This window comes from Heptranchias perlo, chromosome 35 (genome assembly GCF_035084215.1).
Source record: "Heptranchias perlo isolate sHepPer1 chromosome 35, sHepPer1.hap1, whole genome shotgun sequence".
In the NCBI taxonomy this organism is placed as follows: domain Eukaryota; kingdom Metazoa; phylum Chordata; class Chondrichthyes; order Hexanchiformes; family Hexanchidae; genus Heptranchias; species Heptranchias perlo.
The window spans coordinates 17,800,812-17,806,795 of record NC_090359.1 but is presented as its reverse complement, the minus strand read 5'-3'; the positions used below and the strand labels follow the sequence as shown (position 1 = coordinate 17,806,795).

At 49.0% G+C, this 5,984-nt stretch overlaps 2 non-coding genes across 2 annotated transcripts; both read right to left on the bottom strand.

Moving 5' to 3' along the window:
- Positions 1–1,455: 1,455 nt before the first annotated feature.
- On the bottom strand, positions 1,456–1,527 carry trnah-gug (transfer RNA histidin (anticodon GUG)). The gene has a single exon. It is a non-coding gene; the product is annotated as a tRNA-His (tRNA).
- Positions 1,528–5,599: 4,072 nt separating this feature from the next.
- Positions 5,600–5,681, bottom strand: trnal-uag (transfer RNA leucine (anticodon UAG)). The gene has a single exon. It is a non-coding gene; the product is annotated as a tRNA-Leu (tRNA).
- Positions 5,682–5,984: the final 303 nt, after the last annotated feature.

Below are 5,984 nucleotides of genomic sequence, written 5' to 3'. Positions count from 1 at the left end.
GCAAGGATGTTATGTTAAACGTTTATAAATCATTGTTCAGGCCTCATCTGAAGTATTGTGTCCAATTCTGGGCACTATAATTTATTAAGGAGGTCAAGGTCTTGGAGAGGATGGAGAGGAGATTTCCCAGAATTATACCAGGGATGGGGTTTAGTTGTGTGGAGAGACTCGAGAACCTGGGATTGTTCTGCTTCGAGCAATGAAGGTTAAGGGTAGAAGTAATCCACGTGTTCAAAATTAAGAGGGGTTTTGATCGAGCAAATAAGGAGAAACTTCACCCACTGGCGGGAGGGTCGGCAACCAACGGACGCAGATTTAAGATAATTGGCAAAAGAACTAGAAGAGAAATAAGGAGATTTTTTTACACAGCGAATTGTTATGATCTGGAACGCACTGCCTTAAAGGATGGTGGAGCTCGATTCAATCGTAACTTTAAAAGGAGAATTGGATAAATACTTGAGTATCTCTCCACAGATACTACCTGACCTGCTGAGTGTTGCCAGCAGTTTCTGGGTTTATTTTTGAGCTTTCACTATCGCAGTTTTCCTGACAACCTGCAACTTGCCTCAAGGGCGCAGCTTCAAGCACAACTTTCTTGTGCTCTTCTCACACACAAGATCGCACTTTACTTTCCTACACACGCGCTTTAAAATCTGCCGTTTCCGCACACAGCGTCCTGCCCCACGAGAATTTGAAAGACCTTTCGCTCATGGCCTGTAATCGTTCCTTTTTCCCCACAGGCGCTCTTTACATTTATCCGCAATTTGATTCAATCGCACGCTTCAACAGAACTATTCAGATCAAGGCGGAACACTTCCGATCTTACAGCACCGCCCCAACTTGCCAAATGTGAACCTTTCAACCGCCATTCGCAGCTCTGCAGCGCTGCCCGTCACTCACGCAACTCAACTGCTGAGAGAAAAGAGCGAAAAAGCATCAAAACAAAAACCAGTTCTTCAGTTACCATCCCCTGGATCACAAGATTCCCCAAGTAAATTGCGTGTACAATCGGGCGGCTGTCTTTCCAGAGACCAGCCCTGCTTTCGTCGTGTTTGTCTGTCGAGCGGTCACGCAGATCGAAATGTATCGACTGGTTTCAAGGCACAAATGAACATTGGTGCGAATGGGACATGTGCCCAATAGAAACAGCGGTCGGAGCAGAGCAAAATTAAAGGAGTGAGATCGTGAAAGTGAATGTTAGAGTCGGCAATGCCGCATGAAATGGAAGGAGGAAAGGAAAGGCGGCCTATTGACTGTGGAAGGAAGAAAAAGCTGGGAGAAGAGGCGGGTTTGAACTGTGGAACATCAAGTACAGGCATGTGAGAGAGGTGGGATTTGATGGAATAAATAGGTTTTCGACACAACAAAAAATGTTTTTCTCATGTGTTAAATATTGATATATTATTGCATTATATTCGCAAGCGCGGGAGAGAACAAAAGGAGCAGCGTACACTATGCCGTGACTCGGATTCGAACCGAGGTTGCTGCGGCCACAACGCAGAGTACTAACCACTATACGATCACGGCGCCACACTTCTGTGGCTGAGTTTCTGCCTGAACTATTTAAATAGTGCCTTTAACGTAGCAAAACGTCCCAAGGCGCTTCACAGGGGATTTTTTTAAACAAAATTTGACACCGAGCCACAGAAGGAGATATTAGAAGCAAAATACTGCGGATGCTGGAAATCTGAAATAAAAACAGAAAATGCTGTAAATAATCACCAAGTCAGGCAGCGTCTGTGGAGAGAGAAACAGAGTTAGTGTTTCAGGTCGATGATCCTTCGTCAGAACTGGAAAAGGTTGAAGATTAAACAGTTTTTAAGCAAGTACAGAGTCAGGAAAAGGGATGGGGGAGGAATGGGAGGGGAGGAAAGAACAAAAGGGAAGGTCTCTGATAGGGTGGAGGGCAGGAGTGATTAAATAATAAAAGGGGATGATGGTGCAAGGCAAGGAGGGTGGTAATGGGACAAGTAAAGAAACAAAAGATGGGTCCAGAGGAGCTGTAAATGGTAACATTAGAACCACAATCAGCACTTGATCTCCGAAAAAATGTGATCAGTGTTTATGATCTGAAGTTATTGAAATCAATGTTGAGTTCAGAAGGTTGTAAAGAGCCTGATCGAAAGATGAGGTGCTGTTTCTCGAGCTTATGTTGAGCTTCATTGGAACGGAGTCGGAGGCCGAGGACAGAGAGGGCAGAGTGGGATTGGGACGGGGAATTAAAATGGCATGCGACCGGAAGCTCAGGGTCACGCTTGTGGACTGAGCGGAGGTGTTCAGCAAAGCGATTACAAATAAATCGCTGTTTCACCTGGAAGGAATGTTTGGGACCCTGGAAGGTGGGAAGGGAGGAGGTGAAAGGGCAGGTGTTGCATCTCCTGCACTCGCATGGGAAGGTGCCGTGGGGAGGAGATCGGGTGTTGGGGGTGATGGAAGAGTGGACCGGGGTGTCGTGGAGGGAGTGGTCCCTTCGGAATGCTGAAAGTGGAGGGGATGGGAAGGTGTTTTTGGTGGTGGCATCGCGCTTGGACGTGGTGGAAATGGCGGAGGATCATACATTGAATGTGGAGGCTGGTGGGGTGGAAGGTAAGGACAAGGGGGACCTACCGTGGTACTGGGAGGGAGTGGAATGGGAAAGGGCAGAAGTGAAGGAAATCGGATGGACACAGTCGAGGGCCCAGTCAACGACAGTGGAGGGGAACCCTAGGTTGAGAAAAAGGGAAGACATATCGGAAATACTGGTGCGCAAGGTGGCATCGTCAGAACAGACACAATGGAGACGGAGAAACTGGGAGAAGGGAATAGAGTCCTGACAGGAAGCGGAGTGGGAGGAAGTGTAATCAAAGTCGCTGTGCGGGTCGGTGGACTTATAATAGATATTGGTTGACAGCCTATCCCCGGAAATGGAGAAAGAGGAAGGGAAGGGAAGGTTCGGAGATGGACCGTGTGAAGGCGAGGGGAAGGGTGAAAATTGGAAGCAAACTTGACTGGGGCGAGAGCAGGAAGTGACATCGATACAGTCATCAATGTACCGGAAAAAGAGGTGAGGGAGGGGACCTGAGTCGGACTGGAACAAAGAATGTTCCACCTCTCCCACAAGTTCAGCCAGGCAGAGGAGGGTGGTGGAGGATGGGGATTGGTTGGACCTTCGTTCATGGAAGAGGCAGGGGGCCCGCAGGCCGTCCTGTTGGGGGATGGAGGTGTAGATGGACTGGACGTCCTGGGTGAAAAGGAGAGGGTTAGGGCCGGGGAACTGGAAATTGTTCAAGTGGCGGAAGGCATCGGATGAGTTGCGGATAGAGATCGGAATAAACTGGACGACGGAGAGAAAGTAGAGTCGAAATAGGAAGAAATTTGTTCCGCGGGGCAAGAACAGGTTGAGACGATGGATCTCCTGGGACAGTCCAGTTTTTGGATCTTGGGAAGGAGGTAGAAGCGGGCTTGGGGGACTATGAGGTTGGAGGTTGTGGGGAGAAGTTCTCCACAGGAGATGAGATCTGTGATGGTCTGCGAAACTATGGATTGATGTTCGGTGGTGGGATCACGGTCCTGGGGAAGGTAGGAGGACGTCGAGAGTTGGCGTTCAGCCTCCGTTAGGTAGAGGTCTACTCACCTCACAACAACAACAGAGCCGCCCTTGTCAGCAGGTTTAATGACAATGTCAGGGTCAGACTCGAGAGAACGGAGTGCTGTGAGTTCAGAGGGAGGGAGGTTAGAGTGAGTGATGGGAGCAGAGAAATTGAGACGGCCGATGTCACGCTGGCAGTTCACAATGAAAAGATCAAGAGAGGGTAAGAGGATAGAGGGAGGGGTCCAGGTGGAACGGGAATTCTGAAGATGGGAGACAGGGTCCGCTGTGCGGGGGGAAGACTCCTGGACAAAGAAATGGGCGCGGAGGTGAAGGCGACGGAAGAAGAGCTCAGCATCGTGTCGAGCTCAAAACCCATTGAGGTGGGGGCGTAAGGGGATGAAACTGAAGCCTTTGCTGAGGACTGACGTTCGGGGTCAGAGAGGGGATGGTCAGAGGGAATGGTGAAAACACGACAAAGAGATTGGAGGGAGGGATGGGGTCAGAGGAAAGTGAAGGGGAAGAAGGATCGGGAGGGGTCTTGGTATCTAAGAGTTGTTGAAACTTGCGGTCCTTGACACCTGAAAGGAAGAAAAAAAGTTTTTTGTTCAATCGCCGGATGAGGCGAAGGATGAAATGGAACTGCGGACCAGGACAGCTCTGAAGTAGAGAGAGTCGGTGCTGCTGAAGAGAGAGTGTTTGATCAGGTTTCTACTAAAACTCACTTTCACAGACACATCTCCTTCCTCAGCAACTGTGTCCGGCTCCGACTTATTCCACGTGGATTCCAACTTAAATTCCACCCTTCATGTTTCGGATCCGCCCATGATTCCAGATATCTCCATGATATTCAGCGTTCCTCCAACCACTGCTCCCGCCGCTTCCTGAGATCCACGCTCAACGCCACGCACCGCCACATGCTCACTCTCGACCTCTCTCTCCACGCATGGTTTTTATCCCATCCGCGCCATTATTGCATTTACCGTTTGATGTGTTGGTTCCTTCATTATATTCATCCAGAAGTCCTGGGTTTCAGTCCAATCCGAAGCCACGGTGGATGAATTTTGCATTGCTCGCTGAACTCTGCTCAAATCAGCAAAGTCCTGATTGCCGCCCGGAGGTGCTGCGAGTGTAAGATGTGAATAACGTGAAGTATCAATCAAAGTGCACAATGACGCCCCGGGAAAGCGAGTATCTCTCATCGGATATTACTGCACCGCCCCAACTTGCCGAATGTGAACCTTTCAACCGCCATTCGCAGCTCTGTAGCGCTGCCCGTCGCTCACGCAACTCAACTGCTGAGAGAAAAGAGCCAACAAGCGTCAAAACAAAAACCAGTTCTTCAGTTACCATCCCCTGGATCACAAGATTCCCCAAGTAAATTTCGTGAACAATCGGGCGGCTGTCTTTCCAGAGACCAGCCCTGCTTTCGTCGTGTTTGTCTGTCGAGCGGTCACGCAGATCGAAATGTATCGACTGGTTTCAAGGCACAAATGAACATTGGTGCGAATGGGACATGTGCCCAATAGAAACAGCGGTCGGAGCAGAACAAACTTAAAGGAGTGAGATCGTGAAAGTGAATGTTAGAGTTGGCAATGCCGCTGGGAAGTGTCCATAAAATGGAAGGAGGAAAGTAAAGGCGGCCTATTGACTGTGGAAGGAAGAAAAAGCCAGGAGAAGAGGCGGGTTTGAACTGTGGAACATCAAGTACAGGCATGTGAGAGTGCTGGGATTTGACGGAATTAAAATGTTTCACCAAAATAATATTATTTCTTGTGCTAAAGATTGATTTCTTGCTGCATTCTCTTATTATATGTGACAGAGGCGAAAATCGGTAAATGAAACTCTGTGGAGACTCGGATTTGCTCCGATGTTACTGCGACCACAACGCAGAGTATTTACCACAAAACGATCACGACGAAGTGCATCAGGTGTGGCAGTTGTGCCCAAACAACAGCAATGGCGCGCATGGCACTGCTTCAAACAGAAGGATTCTTCGTGTGAGGCCAAAATAATTAGCACTTCAAATTATGGTAGCGGTGGGATTCGAACCCACGCCCCCGCAGGGACTGGAGCCTAAATCCAGCGCCTTAGACCGCTCGGCCACGCTACCTTGTAGCAAGCCGTCTGCTCAGGATCTGGGAACGGGCGATTGAAAGGTGGCTTTCTTACTCTGACCGATGAGTCCAAGATTTTTGCCTTGAAACAATAAAATAAAAGGGCTTTCTTTGCACTGTTCATGCGACGAGGTGGCCGAGTGGTTGAGGTGATGGACTGTTCTACATTGTGCTCTGCACGCATGGTTTTTTATCCCACCGGTGCCATTATTGCATTTTTTTAATCGTTCATGGGATGTGGGCGTCACTGGCAAGGACACCATTTCTTGTCCATCCACTAATTGCCCTTGAGAAGGTCG